At 48.8% G+C, this 16,292-nt stretch overlaps 1 long non-coding RNA gene across 15 annotated transcripts in view; it reads left to right on the forward strand.

Annotated features, from left to right (window-relative positions):
* Positions 1–16,292, forward strand: part of LOC109267523 (uncharacterized) — a 384,515-nt gene that overhangs the window by 355,646 nt on the left and 12,577 nt on the right. For 14 of the 15 annotated variants that reach the window (XR_008423756.1, XR_008423762.1, XR_008423755.1 and 11 more), the window contains one exon: positions 192–342. The exons of the other annotated variant lie outside the window; for it this stretch is intronic. This is a non-coding gene — a long non-coding RNA (uncharacterized LOC109267523). The remainder of the gene's footprint in view (positions 1–191; positions 343–16,292) is intronic. 15 annotated transcript variants of the gene reach the window in all.

A 16,292-nucleotide genomic window follows, 5' to 3' on the forward strand; every position in this document is an offset into this window, starting at 1 on the left:
ACCTTTGGCAAGTGACTTCACTGCTCCGAGTCTCAGATTCTCCATCCATAAAATGGGGAAAACGATACTTCTGCAGCTCGTTGTGATGATTAGATGGATGCAAATGCGTGGATGTACATCACTCCGAACAATGAATCATAGCTATTATTGTATTTTTGAGCTTGGTTCCTTCCTGTTTCCTCCCTAAATAGGCCTTGCACGTGGCTGTGCTTTTGCACAGGCAAGTTCCTCTACCCGGAACACTAATTGCCTAGACGACTTGCTTAGCAGACTCCTGTTGATATTCCAAGGCCCAGCTCAAATATCACCTCCTCTGTGAAGCCTTCCCTGACTCCCCAAGTAGTTAGTCGTTTTCTCCTTTGTATTCCTACACGAATCTGTTATGCTGTTGGTACAATCCCATCACACTGGATGATGACTGTCATAACTGCTCCCCACTATGCCCTGGCCCCTTGGTGAGGCTGTGAGCTGGTGGAACACAGGATCTCCATTTGTTCTCCCTGGTAATCACAGAGGGGGTACTTTGTAATTCTTTAGTCAAGTGGATGAATGACTACACAGAACAGAGGAATGATGGATGGATGATTACAGAAAAGGGAACATAAGACATTAATAAAACTACAGAGAGGTCAGAGAAAACCTTAGAAAACCTTGCCTTTTTTTTTTTTTTTTTTTTTTTGAAACCACATTTTGCTTTACTCAACCCCAGGCTGGGCTAAGAGCTTAGCAGTAGAAGGAAGTACACACCCTGCCTGGAGAGACTACTGAGGGTGGACTATGGCCAGAAACGGAAGAAGGCTGAATTCGAGAGCCATCTGCCCCAGGGACCTGCTGAAGGACCTCACACTGGTCTCCCAGCCTTTCTCTGCTATGGCACCAGAGGCTTCATAAGGCGCCCAGGCCTGGGGCTGGGAGAAGAAACATATGATCTAAAGAATGTCAGAGGCCCCGCTAAGGATGCCATTCCCCAGGCGAAGGACAGAGGGTGGGGACCAGGTCATGGCTGCTGTCCTCTGCGGAAGGCCACACTCCTTAACCAGTGACGGCAGGAACTAGGAACGTGTGCCCAGCCCCACCCGGAGCGACGAGAGCCTTGACTTTACTCACAGCTCTCTGTGGGCTGGAATGTTCCCAAGAGGCCCCTGGGTAGGGAGACAACACCTGTTGCTGGAGTGAACTCTGAACCCCTCGGTATGGGTGGGGGCCATGAGGGCCTGGGCCTGACCGTGCCTCCCCCCTCACAGGAGCCCCTCACGTCCTGGTCCACATGGTCCCCCAGGCACCCTCTGCACCACTCCATTCTTCCCAGCCCTGCAGGCTGTGCCCTTTCTCATCTCTCTACGTTGTAAATTCATCTCCTCAGAGGCCTTCCCTGCCATCCCATGTAAGGATGCCACCCACACTGCGCCTTCAGCCTCTCTCATTTTACTGTCTACACAGCACTCGTCCCCACTGAACGGTCTCATCTGCAACTGTGTTTACGGTCTGCCTCTCCTTTTAGACGCTCAGCCCTGGGAGGCCATAACTGGGTTTCTCCTGCTCCAGGTTGTACCCCCAGGGCTTAGTACAGGGCCTGGCACAGCATGGGGGGGAAGGGTCTAGGTGAATGAATGAATGAGTGAGTGAATGAGTGGGCCAAAACTCCTTGGGCCTGGATAGGTATGAAGGTTGTAGATCAGACCCCTCAGGTAAGCTTTAGGGTCCTTCCTCTGGGCTCCACAGCCCCGTGTCAAAAGCCCCCCCTTCTAATTCTAGCGTTCAGCACATTGGATTATAATTGTACCCGATTCCCCATTTCGGCTGTAGGCTGTATGAGGGCAGATGCTGGGTATCACTCTCTATAGTCTCAGTGTCCTGCCCAGGGTCTTTTGTAGAGAGGGAGCTCTGTAAAAGTTAGGTGGACAAATAAGTTAATTAATGATTGATTAATTCTGGCAGTCAACATACAACAAGCCTCAAAAAAAGCCAGTTTTTGTAGGATAGCTGTGGCCTTTATAATCACATCACAAAGGATGTGATTATAGGAAAGGCATCTGGTAGCATAGTTCAGCCACTGTTACCGGACTTGTGGGCTTCCTTTGGGGAAATCCCTCCTGCTACAAATACCAGGTAAACCTTTCAAGGAATTTGGCTATAGACCCCAAGATATTATGGCCAAGTGCAGTACTCAGTGTGAATGCCTGTCTGCCTTTATCTGGTCTTAATCCAGGCCAAGCCCCAGGCATGCCTTGTGGTTGCCTCTCTGTCCCACCTCCAGGCATATAGGACAACCAGGAATTCAGCCCAAAAGACAAAGTGACATTTAAGTCAATGCCTATAGTATGAAGTGGTTATTCGGCATATTAGTCAAGGTAGGCCCATTAGTGTTAACAACCCCAAATCTTAGTGACTTAAACTAATGCAGGTCTGTTTCTGGCTCATGTCGCAGTCCACTCAAGGCAGATGGGACTCTGCTTCATGCAGTCATTCAGAGTCTCCAGTTCCTTTTGTCAGGATCTTCTGCTAGGTCTTTTCGAGTCTCCTCTCATCATAGAGGAGCAGGACTGTGTGTGGGAAGTCTTAAAGGGGCTGAGTCAGCAACATCACCTCACTCGCATTCCATTGGCCCGACTCAGTCTTTTGGCCACACCTAACTACAGAGGATGCTGGGAAATGTAGTCCAGCTGTGTGCTCAGGAAGAAGAGGAAGTGTCTGAGCTCCTCCCTCCTCCCACCCAATGATGCAGACCCGGATGACACTCCTGTGATTGGCTGTGCCCAAATGTGTGGCCCCTGGCATGGCTCAGTGGGCGGGAATCACCCCTTCCTCAGAGGATGGTTGCACCCAGAGTGCTCTTCTCAGACTCTTGGCCAGACACACCTCAGGAAGGACTATCCTGTTGCCCCGCTTCAGGGACACCTGTCTTCATGGTCTCCCTTTGCCCATCAGTCCGGCCTCACTCCTACCCCCAACTCCAGCCCAGTGACTTCACCCCTGACCTCCAGAACAGAGGCAAAGTCCACAGCAGGCCAAGGAAGTTGTAGCCGGACAATGCTCCCTCCAAATGTGTGTCCATGTCCTAGTTCTTGAAACTGGTGAATATGTTGCTTTACATAGCAAACAGGATTTTACAGATGTGATAGGGTTAGGGATCTTGAGATGGGAAGGCAATCCCGCATTATCCAGGTGGGCCCAGTGAACCTCAAGGGTCCTTAAAAGGTGGAAGAGGGAGGCAGAAGGTGAGAATCAGAAAGAGATCGGTTGATGCTATGCTCCTGGCTTTGGAGTTGGAGAAAGGGGCCATAAGCCAAGGGATAGAGGTGACTTCTAGAAAAGGCAAGGGAACATATTCCCTAAAGCCTCCAGAAGGCACACAACCTAACCACTACCTCGGCTTTAGCCCAGTGAGACCCAGTTTGGATTTCTGACCTCCAGAACTATAAGATAATACGTGTGGGTTGGCTTTAGCCACTATGTTCATGGTAATTTAGTACAGCAGCCATAGGAAACTGTAACACATCAGTCCCCGATTTACCTACACAGTAGCCCAGAACTGTCTCTCCCCTGACTCTCTAGCCTCCTCCCTTCTCTCAGAAGACTGGGCTTTATGTCCCATGGGGTGCTCCTGGGCACCCACATCATTTCTTTCAGCCTTGGTTCTGTCCTCTTCAAAACGCAGCTCGTAATCAAACTGGCCTCACAGGCTTGCTGTGAGGGTGAAAGGAAATGATGCTCATGAAGTCTCTTAGCAACCTTGCCTGGCACAAAATTTGTGCCTCACGATATTTTTAGTTGTTGTAGATAACTCTGAAACTTTCACTTGTGCTCCTAGAATCCCCTATTGCTTTGGCCCAGGTAGGGCCCCAGCTCCCTGTGAAGGGAGAGCCCCTTCCCCAGTGCTCAGGCTAGCAGGACCCTCAGGGAGCCCACTCTATTCTTCCCATAAGCCCTGGGAGCACTGTGCTCACAGCAAGAAGGAAGCTCAGCCTGGGTTCACATCCTTTCACTCTGCCTTCCCAGCTGTGTGATTTGGGGGGCGTTTTTCACCACTTTGAAGCTCTGTTTACTCATTTGTGGAGTGTTCACAATGAAGCCAGGCCCAGGGTGTTGATGTGAGGGTTCCGTGTGCTCATGGCGGGGCACGTAGCTGATGCTTAACCGCTGAGCTCCCAAACGGAGGACGAGCTTCCTTTTCAGCCAGGACCCAAACCAGGTTTGGGGACCCTGGAGGCCATACAATATGTAACGTCTCTTTCGGAAAGAGCATCCATCTTGGAATTAATAAGCATTTGCAGCAAAATTGCAGGGTACTGGGTTAATGTATGAAAGTCAATTGCAGGGCACCTGGGGTGGCTCAGTCATTTGAGCATCAGACTTAGGCTCAGGTCATGATCTCACAGTTTGTGAGTTTAGCCCCGCGTCGGGCTCTGTGCTGACCGCTCAGAGCCTGGAGTCTGCTTCGGATTCTGTGTCTCCCTCTCTCTCTGCCCCTCCCCCGCTCACTGTCTCTCAAAAATAAATAAACATTAAAAAGTTTTTTTTAAGTCAATTGCTTTCCTGTATATTAAAAATAAACGTGAAATTAGAAGTTAAAAATACAATACCATTTACATTAGCATCCCCCAAAATGAAATAACTTGGGTGTAAATCTAACAAAAAATGTATAAGATTTACATGAGGAAAACTTCAAAACTCCGATGAGTGAAATCAAAGAACTAAATATATATCCACTGATAGGAAAACTCAATATTGTCAAAATGTTAGTTCTTCCCAATTTGATCTATAGATTCAATGCATCCCCAATCAGAATCCCAGAGAGTTATTTTGTGGGTATTGGCAAAAAAGGTTTTATTTATTTAAAAAAATTTTTTTAACGTTTATTCATTTTTTTTCGAGAGAGAGACAGAGCGTGGGTGGGGGAGGGTCAGAGAGAGAGGGAGACACAGAATCCAAAGCGGGCTCCAGGCTCTGAACTGACAGCACAGAGCCCAATGCAGGGCTCGAACTCATGGACCGTGAGATCATGACCTGAGCTCAAGTCGGACGTCTAACTCACTGAGCCACCCAGGCGCCTCCTTTTTTTTTTTTTTAATTTTTTTTTGACCAAAAGATTTTAAAGTTTCCATGAAAAGATGAAGTTTATATGAACATAATATTGAAGGGAAAAAAGTTGGAGGATTGACACCACCTGACCTCAAGACTTACTTGAAAGCTAAAAAGAGCTACAGTCATCAAGACAGTGTTGTGTTGGCAAAAGAACAGACAAATAGATCAATGAAACAGAAGAGAGAGGCCAGAAATAGACCCCCATAAATATAGTCAACCGATCTTTGACAAAGGAGCAAAGACAATACAGTGGAGGAAAGATTGTTTTCAAAAAGATGGTGCTAAAACCTGGGCAGGCATCCACATGCAAAAAAAAAAAAAAAAAAATCTAGATATAGACCTAATGCCTTTCACAAAAATGAACGCAGAATGAATCACAGACCCAAATGTAAAACTCAAAGCTGTCAAACTCCTAGAAGACAACAGAGGAGAAAACCTGCATGACCTTGGGTATGGTGATGCTTTTCTGATACAACACCAAAGACAGGACCATGAAAGAAATGATTGCTAAACTGGACTCAGGAAAATGAAAGAACTGGGAGACAAGTCAGAGACAGGGAGAAAATATTTGCAGAAGACACATCTGATACAAGATCGTTACTCAGAATACGCAAAGAACCCTTGAAACCTCAGCAGTAGGAAAACAAAGAGCCCGGTTAAACAGTGGGCCAAAGACTTTAACAGAAACTCACCTAAGAAAAATATATATACTGCAAATAAGCAAATGAAAAGATACTCCAACCCCATACACCATCAAGGAAATGTGAATTAAAGCAAGAACGAGATACCGCTGTGCATCTATTAGAATGGCCAAAATCCGGGACACTGACAACACCGAACGTGGACAAGGATGGGGGGCAGAAGGAACTCTCATTCATTGCTGGCGGGAATGCAAAATAGTGCAGCCACCTCAGAGAACAGTTTGGTGGCTTCTTAACAAAACTGAACATACTCTTCCCGTATGATACAGCAGTGCACCTCCGTGATATTTACACAAAAAGAGTTGAAAACCTGTGTCTACACGAAAACCTACACAACGATGTGTATTGCAGCTTTATGCAGAATTGCCAAAACTTGGAAGCAACCAAGATGTCCTCCAGGAGGTGAATAACAAAACACACTGTGGTACAACCACACAACAGGAAAACGCTAAAAAGAAAGGAGCTGTCAAGCCATGAAAAGACATGGAGGGGCCGAGCTGCATACTCCTGCATGAAAGAAGCCAGTCTGCAAAGGCTACATACTACATGATCCTCTGCCCTCAACCCCTTTGCCTCCATGGTGCCTGTGCGAAACAGCTTCCAGAAAAGTCCCTCCCGGCCGGCTTGGGTAACTGTCCGGGGCAGTGACCGCCTCGGCCTTCATCAGTCTCGAAGGTCCCTTGGTAAGGGAGGAAGATGGATAGCACAAATGCCAAAACTGTCTCGGATGAGATCAGCTCCTTAAGACGGAGGGAACAGTTAATCTCCTTGCTCTGACAGGAGGGTTGTCAGAAGCAGCAAATGAAAATACCGGACAGCTAATTAAATTTGCATTTCAGATAAACAACATGCAATTGGTTAGTATAAGTGTGGCACATTTGGCCTGGGACGTTCACCCGGGTATTCTATGTGGCACAGCCCTGTCTGACAGGGACTCGGCAAAGTCGGGTTCAGTGCCACAGGAAACTAAATTGATTTCAGTTTCTGACTCCTCTTTCTGAGGCAAGGACGTGGCTATTCAGACTCAGGGTGTGTTTTTCAGAAGTGCCCCTCATCTGAGAAGTGGCCAAAGAGTACCCTGTGGCAGAAGAGATGCAGGGAATGCAAAATGGTGCCCCCCCTCCCCCAAGCAGTTCAGTGACTCCGAGTCAGACAGCCAGGGTGTAAATTAATATACGTGAGATTGTGGGAATCTCACCGCTCCTCTCCGACCTTCTTTTCCACCTGCGAAAAAATAGTTCCTATGTCCTTGGGTGTAAAATGTATGCGTCGACGTCAACGGTGACTGTCCCCATGTTTGGTTTTTATTGTCAGCTATTTAGGAAAAAAGACATTTTCCCACACTGTTGGACGTGCTCTGCTGAATGGGCAGCTGGAGGATCTCAGGTGCCCATACATGGTCACCAGCTGGGCACCCCTCCTTGCGGAACCCTCGGTTCTGGGTCGAACGTGCCTATCATCTTTGCTCCTGCAGCAGGTGCTGGCAGGTCGCCCGCTGGACTGTTTTTCCAGGGAGCCACCGGGGAGCCCCACCCTTGCCTCGCCTGTGACAGCTGCGGGTTCCGTGGCCCCGGAGTGTAAGCTGCTGATGGCCGTCTCCTGCCTGTGCTGGCCGGCCCTGCCCTCAGTCACACCAGGCCCGTCCCTGAAGCTGCTTCCACCTGCCCCTGCAAGGTGACCACAGCTTACCGAAACAAGTACCGGGTGGCACTTGTCACGGCACGGTATGTCTCAAAGGAGCTTTGCAGCCGCCCTGAGAGCAGGCGTCAGGACGCCCATTTCTGCAGATGCGGAAACCAAACCTCGGGGAAAGGACACCCTCTCCGTGCTGGCATTAGCTCAGAGTTTAGAGCAGACAGGTCTCGTCATTGTTCTTCCATTAATGTAACACATTCAAGCCTTCGAGGAGGAATACGACGCTATTCAAAATACGTCTCCTTCCTCATGTTCCTCGTCTCTCCCTCCAGAGCAGGTTTTCTGAATCTCAACACTATTGGCATTTGGGACCAGAGGATTCTTTGTGGTGGGGAGCTCTGCTGGGCACTATAGGATGCGAGGATAGCATCCTCGGCCTCTGCTAGATGCCGGCGTCACCCCCCACCCTCCCAGTTGTGACAACCAGAAACATCTCCAGATTTTGGCAGGTGTCCCTGGGGGCAAAATCACCCCTGCTGAGAACCACCTCTGTACAGTAATCACTGGTAATAGTTCCTTGCAAATCCTTTTAGGATATTTCTAAGCACGTGGGTATGCCTTTTTTTCTTTTTTTTTTTTTTTTAACAAAGATGGATGAATATATCCGAGCCTTCCACCATTTGCGTAGTTCTATCACTTATTATATTGTGGCCATCTTTGTTATTTTTTTTTAATGATTTATTTATTTTTGAGAGAGAGATTGTGGGTGCAGACACCCGTGAGTAGGGAAGGAGCAGAGAGAGAAGGAGGCAGAGGATCTGAGGCAGGCTCTGCGCTGACAGCATCAATCCTGATGCGGGGCTTGAACTTACGAACCAAACTGTGAGATCGTGACCTGAGCCAAAGTTGGACGCTTAAGTGACTGAACCCCCCAGGCACCGCTTCGGACATCTTTCTGAACACACACACACACACACACACACACACACACACACACACTTCGCCATCCAACAACCACATGCTATTTCTTTGTGAGTCTTGCTACAATTAATATGACCGGTTCCCTGACAATGGGCATTTGAGTTGTCTCCGGTGTTTTGCTGTTAGTAGCGATGCTCCCATCGGCGTCCTCTCACCTCAATCTTGATACATCCGTGGGATGAACTCCTGAAAGTGGAGTTGCTGAGCCAGAGGTAAGGGCATTTGAAATTTGATCTGCCACATTGTTCTCCAAAATCACGTGTCCCAGATTTACCCCTCGGCCACTAATATCTTGATTGAAAGTGCCAGATATCCAGCGAGCACTTACTGTATTTCGTGTGACTTGCTAAGCAACTTACATGTGCCGTCTTCTTTAATTCTATGTAAGTACTGTTTTTATTTCCAGGTTACAGATGAAAGAATTATTCGAGAGATTTAAAATGTTTTCTTAGCTTCTATATCACAGTGCTGGCACCCAGCCCACAGCTATCTCACACTGAAACCTGTTCTCTTAATCTTTGCAACAATCTTGTGAGATGGGCCCAACTATTCCCATTGTCTAATGACAGTACTGAGACCCAGAGTCGTTAAAGTCACAGGGCCACAGAATCCAACCTCAGATCCAAGCTTTGGCTCCAGAATCTATGCTTTTCCACTGAGGTTCCAGGGGCACATTTTTCCAGGAAGCTCTCTGGGATTACCCCAGCGTTCTTATCATCTGACTTCCAGTCTCTTCTTGGGGGCCCTGGAAATCGGCAGCAGGCATCTTAACCCAGAGTGAGTAGGTATGTACAGACCTAGATTAGGACCCCCCCTCTGCAAGTGATCTTGGGCAAGAGATCTCCCCTCTCAGGGCCTTATTTATTCACCATCATAACTCTTGTTATTCCTGTCATTAAAAGTACTTATGAAAACAGCAGTTACCACTTACAGCATACCCTCTCTGGGCACGTTTTGCAGTGGACAGGGTCTTAGTTTGGGTTGTCCCAGAGGCGGACACTGAGACAAAGAGTTGGGGCAAGGATTTATCTGAGCGGCGGCCCCAGGAAGCTTCGAGAGGGAGTGGGGGAAGTGACACAGGGAAGGGAGGGAAAGCACTGAATGGTGTGTGTGTGATGAACAGGCTCCCGCCGTGGGCAGCTGGGCTCCGTCCTGCTGGGGACCTCTGGGCAACCGTGCGGCTCACACTCTTGAATGTCATACTGAGGGAACCCCCCACTCACTCCGGTCTTTCACTGGTTGGAAGTTGCTCTTGCTTTAATTGACTGCAAGGCATTGCTGCCGGCTCAGGTGGGCAGGGGAACTGTCTGTCTGCAGGTGACCAACGACACAGCAGTTGACAGGAGCTTTAGAATGAACACTTAATTACCACTGACCTCGTGTGTTTCCTGCTAGCTCTGTCACCCTTTCTGAGGGTCTGTGCCTTGTTGCCTCACGTAGGCTTTTTAGATTGCTATGCCAGGTATGGAGAAAACCTCAGAAATCGAGTCTGACTGGTTGATTCTCTCAGTCATTGGCAAAGAGGTACTGGGCACCTGCCAGGTGTTTGTTTCTTTTTTTAATTAACAGACTGTATTTCTTTTTTTTTTCCACTTAAAAATTTTTTTTTTAAATATGAAATTTACTGTCAAATTGGTCTCCATACAACACCCAGGGCTCATCCCAAAAGGTGCCCTCCTCAATGCCCATCACCCACCCTCCCCTCCCTCCCACCCCCCAGCAACCCTCAGTTGGTTCTCAGTTTTTAAGAGAATAGACTTTATTTCTTGAGCAGTTTTAGGTTTGCAGAAAAACAAATGGGAAGTATCAGAGAGTTCTCTGGGGCACCTGGGTGGCTCAGTTGGTCAAGTGTCTGACTCTTGATTTTGGCTCAGGTCATGATCTCGTTGTTTGTGAGTTTGAGCTCTGCTTCGGGCTCTCCACTGACAGTGTGGAGCCTGCTTGGGATTCTCCCTCTCCCTTTCTCTCTGTCTCTCTCCCCCACTCGTGCTCTTTCTCTCTCCCTCCCTATCTGCCCCTTCCCTGCCCCCATGTACTTTGGCATGCACACTGTGCTCTCTCTCACACAAAAATGAATAAACTTTAAAAAAAAAAAGCATCGGGGGCGCCTGGGTGGCTCAGCCGGTTGAGCATCCGACTTCGGCTCAGGTCATGATCTCGCAGTTCGTGAGTTCGAGCCCCACGTCGGGCTCTGTGCTGACAGCTCAGAGCCTGGAGCCTGCTTCAGATTCTGTATCTCTCTCTCTCCCCTTCTCTTGCTCATGCTGTGCCTCCCTCTGTCTCTCAAAAATAAGTAAATGTTAAAAAAATTTAAAAAAAAAGCATCAGAGAGTTCTCATATACCCCCAATTCCATCCCTTCCATTTCTCCTATTATTTAAAAAAAAAATTAATTTTTTTTTTTTAATTTTAGAGACAGAGAGAGAGAGAGAGCATGAGCAGGGGAATAACAGAGAGAGGGAGACACAGAATCCGAAGCAAGCTCCAGGCTCCAAGCTGTCAGCACAGAGCCCGATGTGGGGCTTGAACTCAAAAACCGTGAGATCATGACCTGAGCTAAAGTCAGAAACTTAACCGACTGAGCCACCCAGGCGCCCCCATTTCTCCTCTTATTAACATCCTGCCTAGTGAGGCACATTTGCTACAGTTGACGAGCTAACATTCATATTGTTACCTAAGGTTCATAGTTTATCCATCTTTGTGTGGTACATTCTATGCGTTTGAACAAATGCATAATGACATGTATCCACCATTATAGCATCACACGGAATAGTTTCACTGCTCCCCAAATCTCTTGTGCTCCACCTTTTCATTCCCCCTGCCCTTCCCCCATCTCCCGGCCTAGGCCTAGGTGCATTTTAAAGAGCTGGGGATCCAGCTGGGACAACCTAAGTTCCTGTCTTCATGGATGTGGCCTTTTAGCGGGAGAGATGGACAAGAAACAAGCAAGCGAGTAACACGTACGTTTAGGCGATGAGATCGTGCGTGTGGGGGGAACGGGTTTCTTCCTAAGACAAGGTGGTCAGAAGAGGCCTCTTGGAGGAGACGGTGCTACAGCAGTCCCTGCCTGTCTGCGAACAGCCACTGATGCTGCCGGGAGCCCTGAGCTCAGAGGCGTCTGTCACTGGGAGGCAGGCCAGAGTCTGAGGCCCGGAAAGGTACCCTGACCCCTCACAGCCAGCGGAAAGATTATGGGCTGAATCATATTCCCCCTAAATCCATATGTGGAAGTCCCAGCCCCCACTACTTCAGAATGGGACTGTATTTGGAGAGAGGCGGCTCAGTTAGAATGAGGTCATATTGGGCGGTCCTCGTCCAGTAAGACTGATGTCCCTACACAGAGAGGAAATAAACACCCAGGTGCACACAGAGAGGAGATGGCTGTCCACAAGCCAAGGACTGAGGCCTCAGAGGAAACCAACCCTGCCAGCACCTTGATCTTGGACTTCCAGCCTCCAGACTGTGAGGAAATAAATGCCTGTCATTTCGGCCACCCGGTCTGCGGTACTTTGTTGTGTAGGCCAAGCTACTAAAGCAGGAGGCAAGAAGCCCGCCCATCCTCTCTCTGGCTCCCCCATCCTGCTCGGAACTCAGAGGCGTTGGTGAGGGCAGTCTGCTGTGGCCCAAATAGCTTGGGGACAAAAGTCTGTGTTTCAGAGAGGTAGCAGAGCTGTCCTCTCTGTTCTAGACAACTCGTTGCTGCTGGTTGTGGGGGCCACTCGCGAAGGGCCCACCAGGCCCCGGGCGTGCCCAGAGCAGCCTTGTGATCAAGAACACAGAAATCGGGAGTCTGACAGACAGACTGGGGTCACGGCCCCCCTCTTCCTTCCGTGTAGCAGCTGTGTGACCTTGAGCGGGTTATTTCACCTCCCTAAGCTTCAAAGGAGGGGAGGTGATGGCTCCTGCCTCCTGTGGCTACTGGGGCCAAATGAGCAAATGTTTGGGACACAGATGAGGTTAGCAGCTCTGTCGTTCCGGATAGTATTCTCTAAGCACAGACCTGAGCACACCTAATGCTGATCAGTTCATCCATCCACAGCCTTGAAGACAGGACCAAGCAGCCCCTGGTTGGTTCGGCCCAGACTCCTCAGGTGGAAACCGGCATCATTGGCTGTGGTGCTGACGTCACTGGGGTCCAGGTTGTGGACCCGGGCCTTGTACCTAAGTCTCAAAACTCCTGATCCTGCTGCCTGTCCACCGCTGGCCCCTTGAGTGAGCAGTCCTGGCCCTGGAGGAACTCGAGAACAGACTTCCGGGGGCATTTCCAGCTTGTTTTCTACCTCCATTTTAAGTTACCTTCGTCTGTTCCTCTGGAAAATGAAGTTTAGAGATTGAGTGAATTTTCAAGTCTCCTCCCAGCATCAGAACCATCCTGGGATCCCCCCAAATGCCACTGAGGGGAAGTCAGTCCATGGTGATGGCCACACTTGATGGAAGCTCGTATTGACTGTGCACCTTCTGTGTTGGGTACTTTTCATACGTTGTCTCTTTAACGGCTGACAAAGGGCCTTTTTGGTGGGGCAGTATGATCCCTATTTTACAGATGAGAAGACCGAGGTCCAGGGACGTGTTCAGGGTGTCAGGGCTCATGCGCGGCAGAACTGGAACTTGAACTCAGGTCTGTGTGGGTTCAAAGCCTATACCTGCTGCACGCCCCCCCCACCCCCCCTTACTGCCACCATGCATCTCATGGCTTAAGTCTTAGGTGTTTTGTTTTACTTTTAGGCCACACATTGTTTTGTCTGGCCTACAGTTCAATTCAGGTTTATGGAAAAAAATAGCATTCATAACAACACAGGTGACCTCCACGTTTCAGCATCAAGCTCAGTGCCTGGGGCATGATTTTTACCAACCCCACTCTTCCTTTCCGCTCCCTTGTGAGGGGAAAGCCCCTGTGCCGTGAGCATTTGCTTTCACTTCCATGAAAAGAACCTGTAGGTGGGTTCATTTCTCCAGCTGTCCTCTGAAATGGAGGGAACAAAGAACAGAGGTATTATTGAGGTTGGGGGCTGAAATGTAAGGGCAGACTGAAATCTTGGAGAGGTTACCTGTGCTGATTTCCTGTAGACATTAAAAAAACAAAAACAAAAACTGGGGGCACCTGGGTGGCTCAGTCAGTTGGGCGTCGGACTTCGGCTCAGGTCATGATCTCGTGGTCCGTGAGTTCGAGTCCCGCATCAGGCTCTCTGCTATCAGCACAGAGCGTGGAACCTGCTTCGGATTCTGTGTGTGTGTGTGTGTCTCTCTCTCTCTCTCTCTCTCTCTCTCTGCCCTTCCCCTGCTCATGCTGTGTCTCTCAAAAATGAATAAATGTTTAAAAAAAAAACCCAAAAACCTGTCAGAAGACTGCCGCCAAGCTTCCCAGAGCTCGGAGAAGCTTCCCAGAATGCACAGCAAGAGAGGACAATGGCAAAAGAGACAAGGTGGCCTGGACCCAGTGATCTTTGCTCCGTGTGTGGCTCCAAATTTGGGGTGGTGGCCGCCTGGCATGATAGAGACAGATACATGGGAGAACACTTCGTGCGCTGGGTCGTGCAGCGAGGAAGAGACCAGAAGGCCTGCATTCAGGCTCACCTCTGCTGCCAGCTCCCTGTGTGACCTAGAAGAACTGCTTATCTGGGTCCCCAAGTCTCAGACGCCAAGAAATGTTTGGGCACTAGACTATCTCATTGTTCCACTCAGGTCTAACAAAGATGACCTCGGCCAATATGACACATCGTTCTGTTTCCAAAGAACACTCCCTGAGCAGCAGCCGTGACAAGAAATGACAAAAGCAGCTCATGTTTGTTAAGCACTTCGTGTGGGCCAAGCACTGTGCAAAATGTTTTGCGTGACTGGTCCCATTCGTGTCCCATAATAAATGCACGAACTGGGTTTTTTGTTTTTGTTTTTTTGTTTGTTTGTTTGTTTTTTGTATCCTCACATTAGAGATGAGGAAACCGTGGTTCACAGAGGCTTCGGTGATTGGATTACATCCCAGAGCTGGCAAGCGGCAGATAGAGATCAAACCTTTTTTGTTTTTTTTTTATTTATTTATTTTTGAGAAAGAGAGAGAGCACACAAGCAGGGGACAGGCAAAGAGACAGGGGGAGAGAGAGAGAGCAAATCCCAAGCAGGCTCCACAATGTCAGCATGGAGCCTGAAGTGGGACTCAAAGTGGGGCTTGAACTCACAAACCGTGAGAGCATGACCTGAGCCGAAGTCGGATGCTTAACAAACCGAGCCACCCAGGTGCCCCAGGTACTTCCTTTTAAGTGAAGTTTCAAGTAGCAGCAATAGGCTCTCACCTTGGGGTTTCCAGAAAGCTGAAGCCTGACCTCCCTCAACTGCTTAAGTAGGTATCACCCGAGTATAGCCAGATCTGCTTCGAGAAGCCCCACTTTGTGCTGGTCAGTCAGCTGCTCCCAGACCTTCTCCCAGGGAGCTGAAGGATAGCTTGGGGCTTGGAGATTGGCTGACACTATTCCAGCTCTTTCCTAGTAGGCGAAGTGGCTTTTGGCCCATGTTCATAGCATCATCTCAGATCAGTGCCCTGGGGAACCACTGGCCCTTTGGGACACTCTAAGGGGGAGGTGGCAGCTGGTGAGCAGCACCCCCCACTCCTCCTCATCCCTTGGTCCCTTTGGTTAACCCACCACTGCTTCAGGTTGGCACAGCAGAAGTTTCAGGTGGGAGGGATGCCCGGGTGTGGGAGTCAGTTTCCTTCCTGTGTGTACATTACTTGCAAGCCCAAACCACAGCCTGCCTGAAAATTCCAGGCCTCACTCCCGGAAGCTGATCTGATCAAATATTCATGGACGCCGATGGATTGTCATCATCGTGAGTCCCACAATCAGCATTTATTGCTTTGGCACTATTTTTTGCGAGTTATTTCCCCCCTCGGCTCTCTGCTACATTTTCAGCACCCTCCAAGAAAATCCAGCTTAGAGCAACTTTCACATGTGTGGCTTATCAAAATTGTGCTCAGGCCTCAACTTAGAGAGAAGGAAGAGAGCTGAAAATTAATTTATATTTCAGGCCTTGATAACAGGGACGGAAGCATTTAAATCTTTGTTCGTAGATGTGCAGGTTATAGTAGAAAGAATCTTCTAATCAGAGACCTGTCTTTGAGCCCCAGAGATGCCCTTTGCAACAACATGGTATGATAGCTTGCATTTCATCAGGGCTTATTGTATGCCGGACAAAGGACCCGCATGACAAATCTATGAGTTAGATGCTATTGTTTGTCACCTCCACTTTCCAGATAAGGAAACTGAGGCACAGAGAAGTTAAGTAACTTGCCCGGGGTTTCATAATTGCAAAAGGTGATTTGCTAAGCTCAGTTCTCCTTAGTTATCATCCCGAAAATAAGGGATGGTGATTCCCAATTTATCAGTACTTGGGAAGATTAGATGCTGTAAGGGAGGCGTGCTTAGCACATAGAATAGTCTCCTTCGTTCCTCCCTCCCTCCCTCCTTCTTTCTTTCTAATATTGATCAAAGGCTGCCATTGTTTCAAGTCTAATGCTAGGTCCTGGAGGGATAGCTCGAACAGGCAAAGAGTGCCCTCACCCCTTTTCTGTCCCTGAAGCCTGCCAGTTTACAGGGCAGTAGGCAAAAACAATGACCCTCAAATTGTCTCATTCTCCCAGGGTGCCAAGGGAGGGTTAATATTTCCCCTCATATTGGCTTCTGCCTCGTCTCTCATTCTGGATAGAGCAGTGATTTTTATTGGCAGGCAGAATCTTTGTCATCTGTTGTTACCCCTTCCTTAGCATTTTATGTGCTCAAAACTCTGACCCAGGCAGAGGCCCAGAGAAGTAGAAATATTTGCCCAAGGTCACACAGGGAGTAAGCAGCTAAGCCAGGATTTGAATAAGGTGTGTCTGACCCAAACCCCTGCAATAAGGCAG

Source organism: Panthera pardus, unplaced genomic scaffold (genome assembly GCF_024362965.1).
Source record: "Panthera pardus isolate Hobbes unplaced genomic scaffold, ASM2436296v1 HiC_scaffold_2, whole genome shotgun sequence".
Taxonomy (NCBI): domain Eukaryota; kingdom Metazoa; phylum Chordata; class Mammalia; order Carnivora; family Felidae; genus Panthera; species Panthera pardus.